The sequence below is a fragment of the Pelobates fuscus genome, chromosome 1, assembly GCF_036172605.1.
Source record: "Pelobates fuscus isolate aPelFus1 chromosome 1, aPelFus1.pri, whole genome shotgun sequence".
Lineage (NCBI taxonomy): Eukaryota > Metazoa > Chordata > Amphibia > Anura > Pelobatidae > Pelobates > Pelobates fuscus.
The window spans coordinates 140,948,380-140,962,957 of record NC_086317.1 but is presented as its reverse complement, the minus strand read 5'-3'; positions in this window follow the sequence as shown (position 1 = coordinate 140,962,957).

The window sequence follows — 14,578 nt, the reverse complement described above, 5'->3', positions numbered from 1 at the left end:
ACAGAGTAATGGAGGAACTCTCCTACTCCTTCTCACATCTATATGATGATTACACGACTACCTGGGAACCCTGGTTGACCTTCTGTCACAACTACTAGTGTGGTCCAGAAAGCAGAAACTATGTAAACATATACATAGACAAGAAAAGGAAAATAAAAGTACAGAGCGTAAACCGGACCTTAGAATGGCCGGACTAATATGCTAGAGACAGAGAATGGTCAAACGGAAAGCCGAGGTCAAGGAAGCCAGAAAATACACAATACCGATTACACAAGCCAAGTCAGGGAAACCAGAATTCAGAATAACCAGGGAAAAGCCAAGATCAGGATACCAGGAAATCAGATTCACAAATATAAAGCACTCTCAGGAAACCAGGAACAGGAAACCACGACAGGGCAAGGTACCGGAGTGAGCTAGGGATTTAAATATCCCTCTCAAAGGTCTGATTGGTCAGAGGGTGACCTCTGACCTCAAAACGTGCGTGCACGTTGACGTCGTGACGTCACGCGCACGTCAGTATAAACTTCGGGGGCGGAGCTATGTTTAGGCGCGACCACACAATCAGCGCCATTTTGGATCCGGAAGCGGTTGTCGGCTCACCGGTGAGCAGGTAAGCTCGTGCCGTCGGCTAGACTGTGCCGGTCGGGCACAGCTTTGCCATGCGGCGAGTCAGCAACCGCAACAGTACCCCCCACTCGAAGACCGCCCACCGGGCGGGAAGGACCCGGCTTGAGGGGAAAGCGGTTGTGAAACGACCGGACAAGACGGGGCGCATGAACCCGGTCAGCAGGAACCCAACAACGTTCCTCGGGACCATACCCCTTCCAGTCAACAAGATAGGACAAGATACCTCTGGACACTTTGGAGTCCATTATAGAACGAACTTCGTACTCCTCCTGGTCACCCACTACCAAGGGCGGAGGAAGTGTGGACATTCTAGTGTATAGATTGCAAGTAAGGGGCTTGAGTAAAGATACATGAAACAAATTGGCAATCCTCATATGGGCAGGAAGTGCCAAGGAATAGGTCACTGGATTGATACGTCGGATGACTCGAAAAGGACCTATGTACCGAGGGGCAAATTTCATGGAAGGAACCTTAAGTTTGATATGGCGTGTGGATAGCCACACCTTGTCACCCGGATGATAGACAGGATTGGCACCCCGTTTCTTGTCAGCTTGGACTTTCGCACGTATCGAAGCCTTTTGCAGAGCTGAATGAACGGAATCAAAGTATCATGAATAGATTCTAAACGGGTGTTTAAAGCAGGAATGTCCGTGTCTGAGAATTCAGAAGGGAAAACTGTGGGGTGATAACCCTGATTTACAAAAAATGGACTATGATTAGAAGATTCATGAGTCACGTTGTTTCTGGCAAACTCAGCCATGGGTAAGAGCTCATACCAGTTAGAATGATTGGCATTGATAAAATAACGGAAATAGGATTCTAAAAACTGATTGGCCCTCTCTGCTGCTCCATTTGTTTGAGGATGACATGCTGACGAAAAGGAGAGTTTGATACCCAATTGTTTACAAAAGGAACGCCAAAACCTAGAAATAAATTGGGTACCTCTGTCAGACACTATGTTTTTGGGCACACCGTGCAACCGAAAGATCTCTCTCAAGAATATCTGAACGAGATCTTGAGCAGATGGTAATTTTTTAAGTGGAATAAAATGGGCTATCTTCGAGAATCTATCGATGACCATAAGGACTGTATTAAACCTGTTAGAACTGGGTAGATCCACAATGAAATCCATGGCTAAATGGGTCCATGGAGCATTAGGTATGGTCAGTGGTTGTAACAGTCCAGGAGGTGATCTAGTAGGAACTTTAGAAACGGCACATATTTGACATGCCCCCACATAATCTTTGATATCGTTTCTAAGAGTAGACCACCAAAACCTCCTGGAGATAGCAGAGAGGGTTTTATGGACTCCAGGATGACCTGCTGTGAGATTATCATGGAATAATTCAAGTACCTTTTTTCTTAATGGAGGTGACACATACAGTTTATCCGGAGGTTTTCCCATGGGTGCCTGAGTTTGATCTGCTATTATGGCACAGAAGAGTGGAGAGGACACTTCAGAAACGGTGGTGGCAATGAGGCATTCTGGAGGTATGATAGGAAATACCTCCTGTTCAGGAACTTCATCTGTCTCAAACTGTCTAGAAAGTGCATCTGCCTTTGTGTTCTTAGTCCCAGGCCTATAAGTAATTATCAAGTTGAATTGGGAGAGGAACAATGACCATCTAGTCTGACAAGAGGACAATCTCTTAGCGTCCCCAATATAAGCCAAATTCTTATGATCGGTAAAGATCAAAAGTGGCTCTTTGGAACCTTCCAAGAGATGCCTCCATTCCTTAAGGGCAAGTACAATGGCCAAAAGTTCCCTATTCCCTATGTCATAGTTCTTCTCTGCAGGTGTGAGTTTGCGAGAGAAAATCCACAGGGATGTAAAGGCGTATCAGGACTTTCTCTCTGAGACAGAATGGCTCCAACTCCTGTTTCTGACGCATCCACTTCTAGAATAAATGGCTTGGTTGGATCAGGTTCTGGAGGTGGAGCTTGGCTAATCACCACTGGGTTAGAGAAACGAGGGGCTATGGACAAGTTAGGACGTCTATTACGTTGTTTGTTTTTCTCTCTTTCTCTGAGCCTGTTATTGATATCTATCATGTACGCAATAAACTCATTGAGATTAACCGGAAGGTTTCTAGCTGCGCTCTCGTCCTGTATACTCTCAGCTAAACCTTCTGAGAAAGCAGCCACCAAACCACTATTGGTCCAGTCAACCTCGGACGCCAGTGTTCTGAACTCTATGGCGTAATTGGCTACAGAGCGACTGCCTTGTTTTATCCTCATTAGGGCTTTGGCAGCATTCTTTTCTCTGCCTTTAGGTTCAAAAGTAGCCTTAAATGCTGTGAGGAAGACACTGTAATCACTGGCTACGGCGTTTCCACTCTCCCATAAGGGGTTAGCCCAGGTTAAAGCCTTTCCTGTTAATTGGTTCATCAGTGTCAGGGTCTTACCTGAGTTGGGAGTCTGTAGCAGATATGTTGCTCACCCTTGCAGATAGCCACAGGCCGAGGTGGTCAGGTAAGAATTCACCTGGCCTGTGGGTCTGTGCACGGGGGCTGTGCAGGATGCAGTACCAAATACGCAGGACAGGCAAGGACTGAACCAGCAGGATAGTCGAGGGATAGCCGAGGTCAAAGGATGCCAGAGGTCAGGATAAATGTAATCAGAAGCCGGGGTCAAAAACACGAAGCAGAAGAAACGAACACTGGTACAAAACAGGATCACAGGATCAAAGACTTGACACTGAGCACAGGGCGAGGCTGGGTTTAAATACCCTGCTGATGACGATCAGAGTCAGGTGAGACACAGCCAAGTCAAGGTGCAGCCCCCGGTGTAGTAGCCATGCCAGGATGAACAGGACCGGAATCAGTAGTCACTATATACAGCTGCTGTGGCTCAGAGGCAGAAAGCAGGACTAGGACTGAGAAGTTCCCCGGTTCAAGTCCCTGTTGGGAACTCCAGGAGCGACCACGTCTGGCTGTCTGTCTAACTGGTGAGCCAATTTTCAATCTATCTGTAGGGAATGAACCGGGGGAAGCTTTGAAGTGGTACTCAATTTGGTTTAAAAAACCTCTAAATTCCTTGGAATCACCTCCATAACGAGGGGGAGGTGAAAGGGTTATAGACGGTGGTTTATGTGGCACGGGAGCCACTACATGTGGCGGAACCACAGGTGGTACAGGAGGTGCCTCTAAATAGGCAGTTCTCTGGAGCAAGGTCTGGAATGCCTGAGCAAATTTGTCTAACCTGTGGCCCATATCCTCCACCCTATTCTCACAAGCAATCATATGTTTGCATAGTTCTGCAGGATCCATGGCCCTGTCGTAATGTCACAACTACAAGTGTGGTCCAGCACGCAGAAACTATGTAAACATATACATAGACAAGAAAAGGAAAATAAAAGGACAGAGCGTAAACCGGACCTTAGAATGCCCGGACTAATACGCTAGAGACAGAGAATGGTCAAAGGGAAAGCTGTGGTCAAGGAAGCCAGAAAATACACAATACCGATTACACAAGCCAAGTCAGGGAAATTCAGAATAACCAGGGAAAAGCCAAGATCAGGATACCAGGAAATCAGATTCACAAATATAAAGCACTCTCAGGAAACCAGGAACAGGAAACCACGACAGGGCAAGGTACCGGAGTGAGCTAGGGATTTAAATATCCCTCTCAAAGGTCTGAGCCGGCGAGCCGGCAACCGCAACACCTTCTTGGAAGCTTCTCACCGAAAAGTGTAAATAAACTCTAAACATTTGAGGACTGGCAACTCCAGTCCTTCCCACCTAGCCCACTCTAGGTAATCTCAAAGGTTCCCTTCCCAACCTTCCTATGGCTGGGCCTAGGGGTAATTGTGGGGAGACACATGACACTACTAAAGGAACATATCATTCCCCGTACTTAACACTGGGCTCTGAACTCAGTATTAGGACGAGGCAATCGAGCTGATCAGGCAGGAGGTATCTCGCAGAATGCATTGGTATTTGTTTATATTGCCAGGCTGCCACAAGGCAAGCTACCTGCATGACATTTTTTATGCTAATGTTGTGATAATCCATTAATGTGCTCCAATACCCCTCACCCAATCCCTAGTCACAACGTAGCTTATATTATGCTATAGCTATAGCATAATAGCCGTGTGATTCTGCTAACAGATTCTACTCAATACCGTACTGTTTACGATCCTTTTGTTTTTGAAAATCAATAATTCTTGAATTCTGTTTTTGTAAATCGATACTTATTGAATATTGTAACTGTTTATTTTCTATGCAGATGCAATAAAAAAAGAATAATAATAATTAGGGGGGCAGTAGAGGGAAAAAGAAATGTCTGATTCAGTTCCCGAACGGGGTTTTCTGTTTTGAAATTCTGCCGAGCCAAACCAACATTCAGCTGAAATTCAGGTGACTTGCATTTTTTTCTATTTTCTGGAAAAATGGTTCAGCCTAGTCATGCTCAAGTCTACTCTTATCTGTCAGTCAGTATACCTTATTGATTGCAAATCAAACACACTCTAGTGGCACTTTCTAGTGATTTGAAATAATTAAAAGTGTCATTTGGTGTCATGATGAAGCTAAAATCTTCTTATAGAGAAGCACTATAATTATTTTCTCTTAGATTAAGCCTATTAGAAAAGTGCTCCGACTGCTGTACATATACATTAGGACCCTCAATGATTCTCTGCAGAGAAGCATTTGACTGGCCCTAATACACTAACAACTATCCATATGATCTAAGAATCAGGTGGAGCATCAACCAGGACGCTAGTCAATGGAATAAATAAATACAAATACATGTCACCCCACCCTCTTTTTTGTTCCTGACTCCAAAGGGGTCATGTGTATGTATCCCCTTCACACTCTTGTCTGAATCTCTATACCCCAGTTTCCCTGATGTGTGTATCACCCCAGTTACTGAATCCAATAGCACAAACCATTCTATAAGTTTATCTTTCCTCATTATCTCTCTATTTAATTCCAAACCTGCCACCTGATCTATTTTTTTCTTACCTGTCTGCCACTTATTTTCTTCTTAGATTCTCTTGAGTTTGGCTCTATTGAGCTAAACTAACAGGAATTTTACGATTTGTTGTCTGATTGACAGCCAGCGACGAATGTCAAAATTGAAATCTGCATCTTTTTTAAATGCAAAGAGCTACAGTGCTTTAGGTGTTTAGAGTATTCATTTAACCTCACCAGGCCTGTCCCTAATTATGACTAATGCCTCTTCATCCTGCCACCTAAAATTCAAAATTCTTCTCTCCTTATAACGTTACTCTTACCCTCCCCAACCCCATTTGATAATATTGTAAAGTGCTGCGGAATTAGTTGGCGCTATATAAATACTACTACTACTAATAATATTAATAATACTAATAATACTAAATGCATAATACTTATGTTTTACATTGTATTATTAATATTATCTCTAAATCCATTATAGTTTTTAATGCCCTCCCCCTCCTTTATACTGTTTGTGCACATACAACAATTTCATGTTGTAAGGTGGCTATTTAGAAAACAGACATCACACATGACACAGCCAGCTGAAGATGCAGCCATCAGATTCTGAGCAGGGCCAGCGTGTCCATAAAGTCCATAAAGCCACCTTAGGGCGCCAGAGCAGGGGGAGTGCAAAAGTTTGAATCCCCTGCCTCTGGCTGGGGACTCATATTTTTCACATTACATATCTCCTTGCATCCAGCACATTGCAGCCAGGGAAGTCGGCCGGCCACTCCTGATGATGTCAGGAGGAGGGGGCGTGACCTCCACTGCTCTTCTCCGAGGATTGATGGGGAGACTGGAAGAAGAGCAGAGGAAGGCATGCCCCCTCCTCCTGACATCATCAGGAGTGGGCGACTTCACTGGCTGCTGTATACTGGCAGCTCTGTGCTGGCTGCTGCCTGCTGGCTCCTGCCCACCCCTCCCTGGCCTAAGGTAAGACTCAGGGGGATACAATTACAATAGTTTTTTTTGTCAGCCCCTGCCCACCATTTCTATAGCCCCTGTCCCCCTCTCAACCTATGGCCTCTCCACAGTCTCTGTTCACCTTTCTATAGCCCCTTTGACCCCTTTTCCAGACCCTTATCCCTGTCAGCAGTCATGTCCCCCTTCGTTAACAGTCCAGGGAGGTTCTTTCTCAATGAGGCAGAGCTCCTCCTTTGATTTCTGTTTATGGATTTGTTGTGGACAGAATATTAGAATTAGTAAAAATTATATTTACTCTGTGCTCATGCTTCCTCCTAACCCCTCCCCCTCCTTTATCCAGTAACTGCTCACTACCCCTTTCATCGTGTAACCAAGATGGAGCCGGAATGTGTAGGAAGAGCTGTATGACGTTGATGACACCATGCCCAGTGGGATGGTATTAGACAAGACCTCCTAACTTTTAACCAATTGTTGAAGTATATTCTTTGTTTTCTATAATTATGCATATGATGTATTTCTGCTTCATAAGGGGCTCCCTGCCCCCTGAATAAAACATTCCTGATTTTTCATTAACCTGGAAACTTGTGTCTGGTGTGAATTACTCAGGAAAGCATGCACGCACTATCAAATGGATTTGGAAAGGGGCAGATACACAAAATGATCAAACCTTTGTTTTGATCCATGACAGGATTATTGTGAGATGAGTGGACGGACCCATATAAAATTTCAGCAAATAGCATTGTTTGTACAATCCCCATACACATCTGTGTGGTGGAAAGCATTACAGTGCATTAGTTATTTCTATTTGGGTGATTGCTTATCTGTGAAAGGTGTGACACAGATTTTTCAAAAGTTTGTGATGCTGAATAAGTGACTGTGTCCTGGATCGTATTTTGGGCAATTACATAGAGATTACAACACAAATCATTCTTAGATGTTTTGAAATTGGAATTTGAGTAGACTAAAGTTATGTACTAAATGTGATATGATTGTTCTGTATATGTGTACAAACATTGGAAATGGAATTGTGTGACCCCCTAAAAAAGATCTAAATATCTTTAAATCTCAATTATCCTATGCCTACCATCCTAACTGTTCATTTAGCTAATATTCTTGCATAATGGAGATGATGTTGAAAATCAATACATTTATAGTGAATGACAGTGTCTTAAATAAAAAAGACGAATAACCAGGTTTTGGAGTTCTGCTCATGGCACCAAAATAGAGGTAATTAATGGGGAAAAAAGATAATTGATGGTTAGGGGACAACCTCTAAATGCTTATTTTATTCACAGATCAAGCTAGAAGTGACTAGTAGAGATGAATAAAGGAGAAATAGTAAAAAAAAGATATTTAAATATTTAATAAATATTTTCTATATAATATATAAATAGATATTTTTTAGTGTTGCTAAAGGTGCTTATACAAGTATTGAGTCATAAGGTGTACTTAGTTTTTCACACATGGCTTCTCCATTTTGGCTTCTTTTTTGAAAAATAAATCATGACACAATATAATATGTAATGTGTTGTTGTTTATCTGAGGTTGTATTTACCTAATATTAAAACCTGCTAAACAACAGATGATTGTTATTTTGTCCTGTTATGTAAACCATAGAATACACGCACACATATACACGCAGATAACATATATACACACACAGACAACACATACACACACAGATAACACAAAGAGCACAATTTACATATTTTTAGCCACCACCTGCTTCTATATCTTTTTGGTGCAGAAGTGTATCTTCCCTGGGGTTCAGTGGCATCTGACTGAGTCTGATGGGAGTTTGGTCCAGGTTTTCCCTCTTCTCTGGTCCACGTCTTCCTTATCGCCCTCTCCCTTGTGGCTCACTGGTAAGTTTTGAAGAAGTGACTTGTACTCACTTCCTCACAGAACCAAGGCTTCAGAATGAGCAGGGGTCTGGATTACCCTGTTAAAGGGCTGTGGCTCCTGACCGACTCCCTGATCAAAGATGGCCATTAGGTGTCCCTATGTACATTGACCACCTAATGGCCCCCTTGAGTTTGAGGGCCATGGATCAGCCACACCAGTTGCACCAGCAGTGGCTCCACCACTGCTTGACAAGATATTTTATGTTGATATGTTAGCTTACATTTTGTAGCCATGAAATTGTTCTAAAAAGCTTTGCTACTTTGCTTGGGACATCACTAGGGCAAAGCCTTTTGTTTTGGATGTTTTGTTTATACATTTGGGCTGAATATTCAGACAATGTGAAAGATGGGGATGATAAAAATATATATATATTTGAAAGTCCTCCATTTTCTATACAGCAACAAACTCTGCTGCTTCTGCAGTGAACTATTGGACCTGCAAGAGATTATGTGCTTTTACCTTTCCAAGAAATCATTTTCCAAAATGTCCTAAACATCAGAACCTTATAGATATCAATGTCAGATTTCATCTGTAGCAAGCTAATAACTCAATTACATCTCCTGAAAATATTTTTGGAATATCATGTATATCGGTATCATAGCGGCAATAAAAGGAAACATAGCATGCAAGGACACATGGCATGAATGTTTACTTCAGAAACACTACTATAAAAAAAAAAAAAAGACTAAATAAGTTTAATAAAATAATCACCTTTCTTAAATAGATATATCTTACCATATATTTATATCTAATGTGTGGTTGCTCTATGGCCCTTTAGTCTTGGCAAGCTTCTAATGAGCATAGGGCAAGTAGAAAAATCTATGTAAAAGACAAATCTATTTGACTTGACATACAGCAACTTTTCACTAGACTTTAACAGTGCATATATTTAATGGTATTTTTAAAGGTAGATTAGTAGGGCCTTTAATTAAACTGAAATATGCTGAGAAATAACAAAGGGATGGCAGCATCACCCAGAATACCTGAATTGGAAACATATCCAACTGAGCTATTTTTCCAATTCAACTATTTTGTCCTAAAAAAATCAGTTCCCTCGTCTGCTCTCAGTGGAACTACGCTTTGTAAAAGAAGTTACTGTAACGTCAAAACTGTACATCTGCATGGAAAACAGCCAAGCACTTAATGGCCCATACAATCCAACCTGGGTGTCTCTCCTGGACTTAGATTCCACATTGAGTGCTAGTGACAATGTTTCAAACTTGACTATGGAAACCTTAAGCAGCAGACAAATCATAAAAGTATGAACTTTGTATATTGCAAGTATTTTAACTATTGTTATTTCAATTATTGATTATTACCAGCCTGTTTTCATTATTTATGTCTTTGTTCCCAGTTATGAAAATGTATATAATGGAATATGATTAATATGAAGTTAATAAATATAACAATAAAAGTTAATATTTAATTTTTTCCACCTAGTTATTTATTTAGTATACTATACTAAATATAACATATATTAGTGATTTACAGTTTACTGTAAAAATAATAGCATTGAAATAAAAGATTATAATTTTGCATTTGTTTACTTTTTGTAAATAAAATAATGTTTTCTTTTTTTCGTTTTTCCTAATATCGAAGTTGCAATTAATATAAAAATTAAGCAGGACACGCAAGTAAAAATAAAATGTCAATTGTGTCTATTTGCAGATGGTCCTTGGATTAAACATCTGTGACAAGAAAGTGTATTTTATGTGAAGAGGAGAACATAATCAGTAAGCAGAATTATGTGTTTCCCTGCATAATGCTGAAAAGGCAAAATTAGCTTACCATCCCTATGATATTCATCTGCTCATTTATTTAAATTAAGTGCCGGTTCTTCTATGAACAAAGAATAGAAGTCTGTGCGGAGTCTAATTGTCTATTCATCATGTACGTTTGTAAACAGTATTTAGCATTTCAATGGTCTGCCGATAGTTATGTGTAAATCGAAAGTTTTGTAGTTTAAAAAAATAAAATAAAAAATCACTTAAAGAAAAAAATAATAGGGAGAACCACACAGGGAAGTGTCCCAGTTTTGCCAAATGTTCATGCAGGCGTAAGTAGAAAAACCTAAATAAACTAGAACTTTACTAGTTTTCTAAAACTGCTCTGTGAACCTATCCTTGTTGTAAATGATTCACCTGAGTTGCACCCTAAAAGTGGAAGTAACAATTTGTCTTAAGTTCTGATAAACTATTACAGGGTTATTTATTAAAGTAAGAATTGCTGGAATTTCATTCATTTAGTTATTGAAAGCAACCTGTATATATATTTATTGCGGATTAACCCTTTGTTTAAATTTGGAACAATGCCTGATAAAATACAAGTGCCAAAATGGTTTACATTCAATGAAAAATATAGGGATACTGACATTTATCAAACTTCAATGAATATGTTACATGTCAAGTTTGGAGTCAAATTTGGAGATTCAGTTTGCCTGAATTTTTTGCAGTAATGTTAAAGGGGCACTGTAGTGGCAGGAAAACAAACGTGTATTCCTGACACTATAGTTCTAAAATCACCATTGAGGTGGTCAACCCCCCTTACCTCGGGTTAGAAAGATGAATTACTTACCTTTTCCAGCACCATGCGGGACACCCTTATTTCTGGTCCCGCCCGCAATCACCCTCCTTCGCTGACATTATCAGAATTTATCATCTCAGCCAATAGAGAAGCATTGGAGTGGCTGTGATTGCCAATTCTGATGATTTTCAAGGTCACAGTCTAACCAAATTACATTGTATATAAATAAAGATAACATATTTTTTATTACACTTTAAATATTTATTATATTTTATTTTTCATAGTTCTAAAACTAAGGAGATGGGGCGGAGACAAATGCTGCCCTGGCCAATCTGCACCTCCTCGTAGAGATGTATTGAATCAATGCATCTCTATGGAGAGAGTTCAGTGTCTCCATGCAGAGTGTGGAGATGCTGAATGTGTGCAGCACTGACCCAGGAAGTGTCAGGATCGAGACAGGGATCCAACACGCAGAGTACAAACAGGTACAAGGTAGTATACCGGACCTTAGAATGGCCGGACTAACATAAGTAGTAAGTAAAGAATGGTCTAGAGACAAGCCGAGGTCGAGGGAACGAGAGAGCAGGTAAGCGAGAGACAAGCCGAGTCAAAGGGTAATAGAGGTAAACAAGGTAGAACAGACAAGCCGGGTCAAAACCAAAGAAACTAACAGAATACAAGAGCACTGAGAGACTAGACAAGCTAGAACCACGACAGGGCAATGAACAAATGTAGAAAGCCCTATTTATTACCCTGGTTCCAAACAGGTAATCACGCCCCCGGCGAATCCTCATTCGTGCTTGGGGCTTGATTGACAGATCGGGTTGGGTTGTCGTCATGACGTCGGCTACTGAACGCCGCGTCATAAAAGGAAGTGGATCCCTGCGGGCGGCGTGTAAACGACCGAGGGAACCGCGAGGAACGAGTGATTCAACCCTTTTGCGAGGAAGAACGTCCAAGTGTCTCACCTCCACAGAGGTAGAGACAACAGGTACCCTGACAGGAAGCACCTCTCGTGGCCATCTGAGGAGTTGCCACTAGAGGTGTCCCTAGGCTGTATTGTAAACACTGCTCTTTCTCTGAAAAGGCAGTGTTTATATTAAAAAGCCTGCAGTGGCTGACTTTTCTCACCAGCACAACTACATTAAGCTGTAGTTGTTCTGGTGACTATAGGGTCCTTTTAAATAGACATGATTTATGTTTGCTGGCTACTCACATTGACAAAAAAAGATAATATACAACTATAACAATTAAAACAAAAACATATTTATAAGATTAGAGACAGGCCTTCCTCACCAAATAAATGAGAAAATAGTGTTATAGAAAGTCATAACAATGGAGTGGTGGAAGTTATTATGGGATAAAAATAGGAAGTAACAGTATACTATCCCAAGTGGATATGCATGAACATTCCACTTACAACTTTATTTTTCACTGGACTGCCTTGTGGGTGATTACAACATGGGACTGGTTAACCTATGTGTTGCCAGTTTTATGTATTAAACTAATCCTGCCATTGAAGTTGGTTTAAATACTAAATGAAGGACACACTAAAAGAATATGTTGGTCTATCATTTTACTCATTAGTCAGGTACATATAATATACCATATTTACTTGAATCTAATGCGCTACTTTAATGGCAAAATTAAATCTCCATAATTTGAATGCTCATGAGATTCAATGGTGCATTCGATTCGAGCACGAATGGTGCATTAGAATCGAGTGAGATTGTAAAATTTTTTTTAATTAGTACATGTAGGTATATCATTCTATTTTTATCATGACAATATGGCTGACTACTATTATGCACAATCCTGTGTAGAAGAACATCTGTGCTATGTTTGCTGGTTGCATTAACACACAGATGTTTTTCATTCTTTCTGCGTTCTTCAGTAGATTATTTGTAAGGGTAGCTTTTTTGTTGTTTTATAAATACATGATTGTGTACTGCCTTATAAATATTACATATGTTTTCTTAGTATTTCCTGTGGTCTGATCTTGTATTGGTTTCAATGAAAGCACAATTTCCCCCTAGCCCATTTCTAAGCATAACATTTTTATGAAACATATTCTATATTGCCTTTAGTATTCAAAATGATTTACTTAACTGTTTTATTTTCTTTTTCAAAGTGTTTCATATAAGATGTTCTAGTAGTTATTTTGCTAATCTTTCTTGCCATTGATATGATGTACAGAATAACAAAAATAATAATTCCCTTATACAACTGTTGGTCTCTGCTGCTTTGATCACTTAAAACATATGTGAAATATATTATTAACTGAATATATTGATCTATTGTACATGGTAATTCTGTTAGCTAAAGAGCAAGACCATCTCAGATTTTTGTTAGCTTTCATGCAATTAGTCTGGTAAAAAAATAAAATACACCATTATAAAGTGAAGATTAAACTCAGTACCTATGCCTGGATTGTGCCCTGTTTCCTATGTCAGCATCAATTATGTAAAACCAAAAGAAACTCAGCATTTGTTTTATCTACAATAATAATGGCAGCAGAATGAATTTTCTACTTTGATTAGTTAGAAGCTGATTTTCTGAGCATTTTCTTGTGCCTCTTTCCCGGTTATCAAAACTCTTGGATAATTTAATATTATCAGCCGTGCAGTCACCCCAGGGCACACAAACTGAGGGCTCATCAGATGGCCCTCACACTTAGGACTATTCAATGGGTTTATCTGATCAAGGGTCCATTTGGGCACTGTGGCCATTTAACCGTGAAACTGGGCGCCTGTCTAATCAGCAGTTTGGTCGCAGTCACGAGAGGAAGTGAGTACAGTTCACTTCCTCTCGTGACTGCGACCCCAGTTTATATGGAGCCGCGCAAGCATGGAAATGTGAGAGACAGAGTCAGAGAGAGGAGGCGGGGAGTGTGAACCAAGAGTGCATGGATAGCAGACCTCCAATCAGCCTCAGCCAGCAGCATCTACTGAACCAGATCCCATTGGACCTCAGAGAAGCCACCATTCTGCTGCTGTGTGTATTTTTGTATGTGTTTGTCAGTAAGCATGTATGTGTCACAGTGTATGTGTATAGGTGCATACATTCCAGAATTCAAAGGCCAACACTGCAAACACAAACACCCCTGCATACAAACAAAACACTTCATACACATACAGCCCTGGATTCAAACACCAACATCACACCTTTTCATTTAAATGTCAACACTACACATATGCAAACCTGCATTCAAATGCCAACACTATATACAAACACAGTCCGGCATTCAATCACAGACACTACACACAAACACATCCATGCACTCAAATGCCAACAGAATACACAAATACATCACTGTATTTAAATGGAAACAGTAAATACAAATATACAACTGCATACAAATGCCAAAACTATTTTTTAACTATAATTTCACACGTACATACTCCATTGAAAATCATGCTTACGTTCAAGTACACAAACATTGTTCTCAAGTAAAACTCTGTAAGGATGGTCAATTGATAGATCCATGGCTGCAAAACAATGAGGAAGATTTACAACATTTGATGATCTACCTTTTGACCAACCTTGCTAGAGTGCACAAATAATTGCCTGCATCAAGGCCAACTCTACATCGCAGGTGGGACCATGCATACTTTTTTTTTAGCTAGTAGGTCTACTTTTGG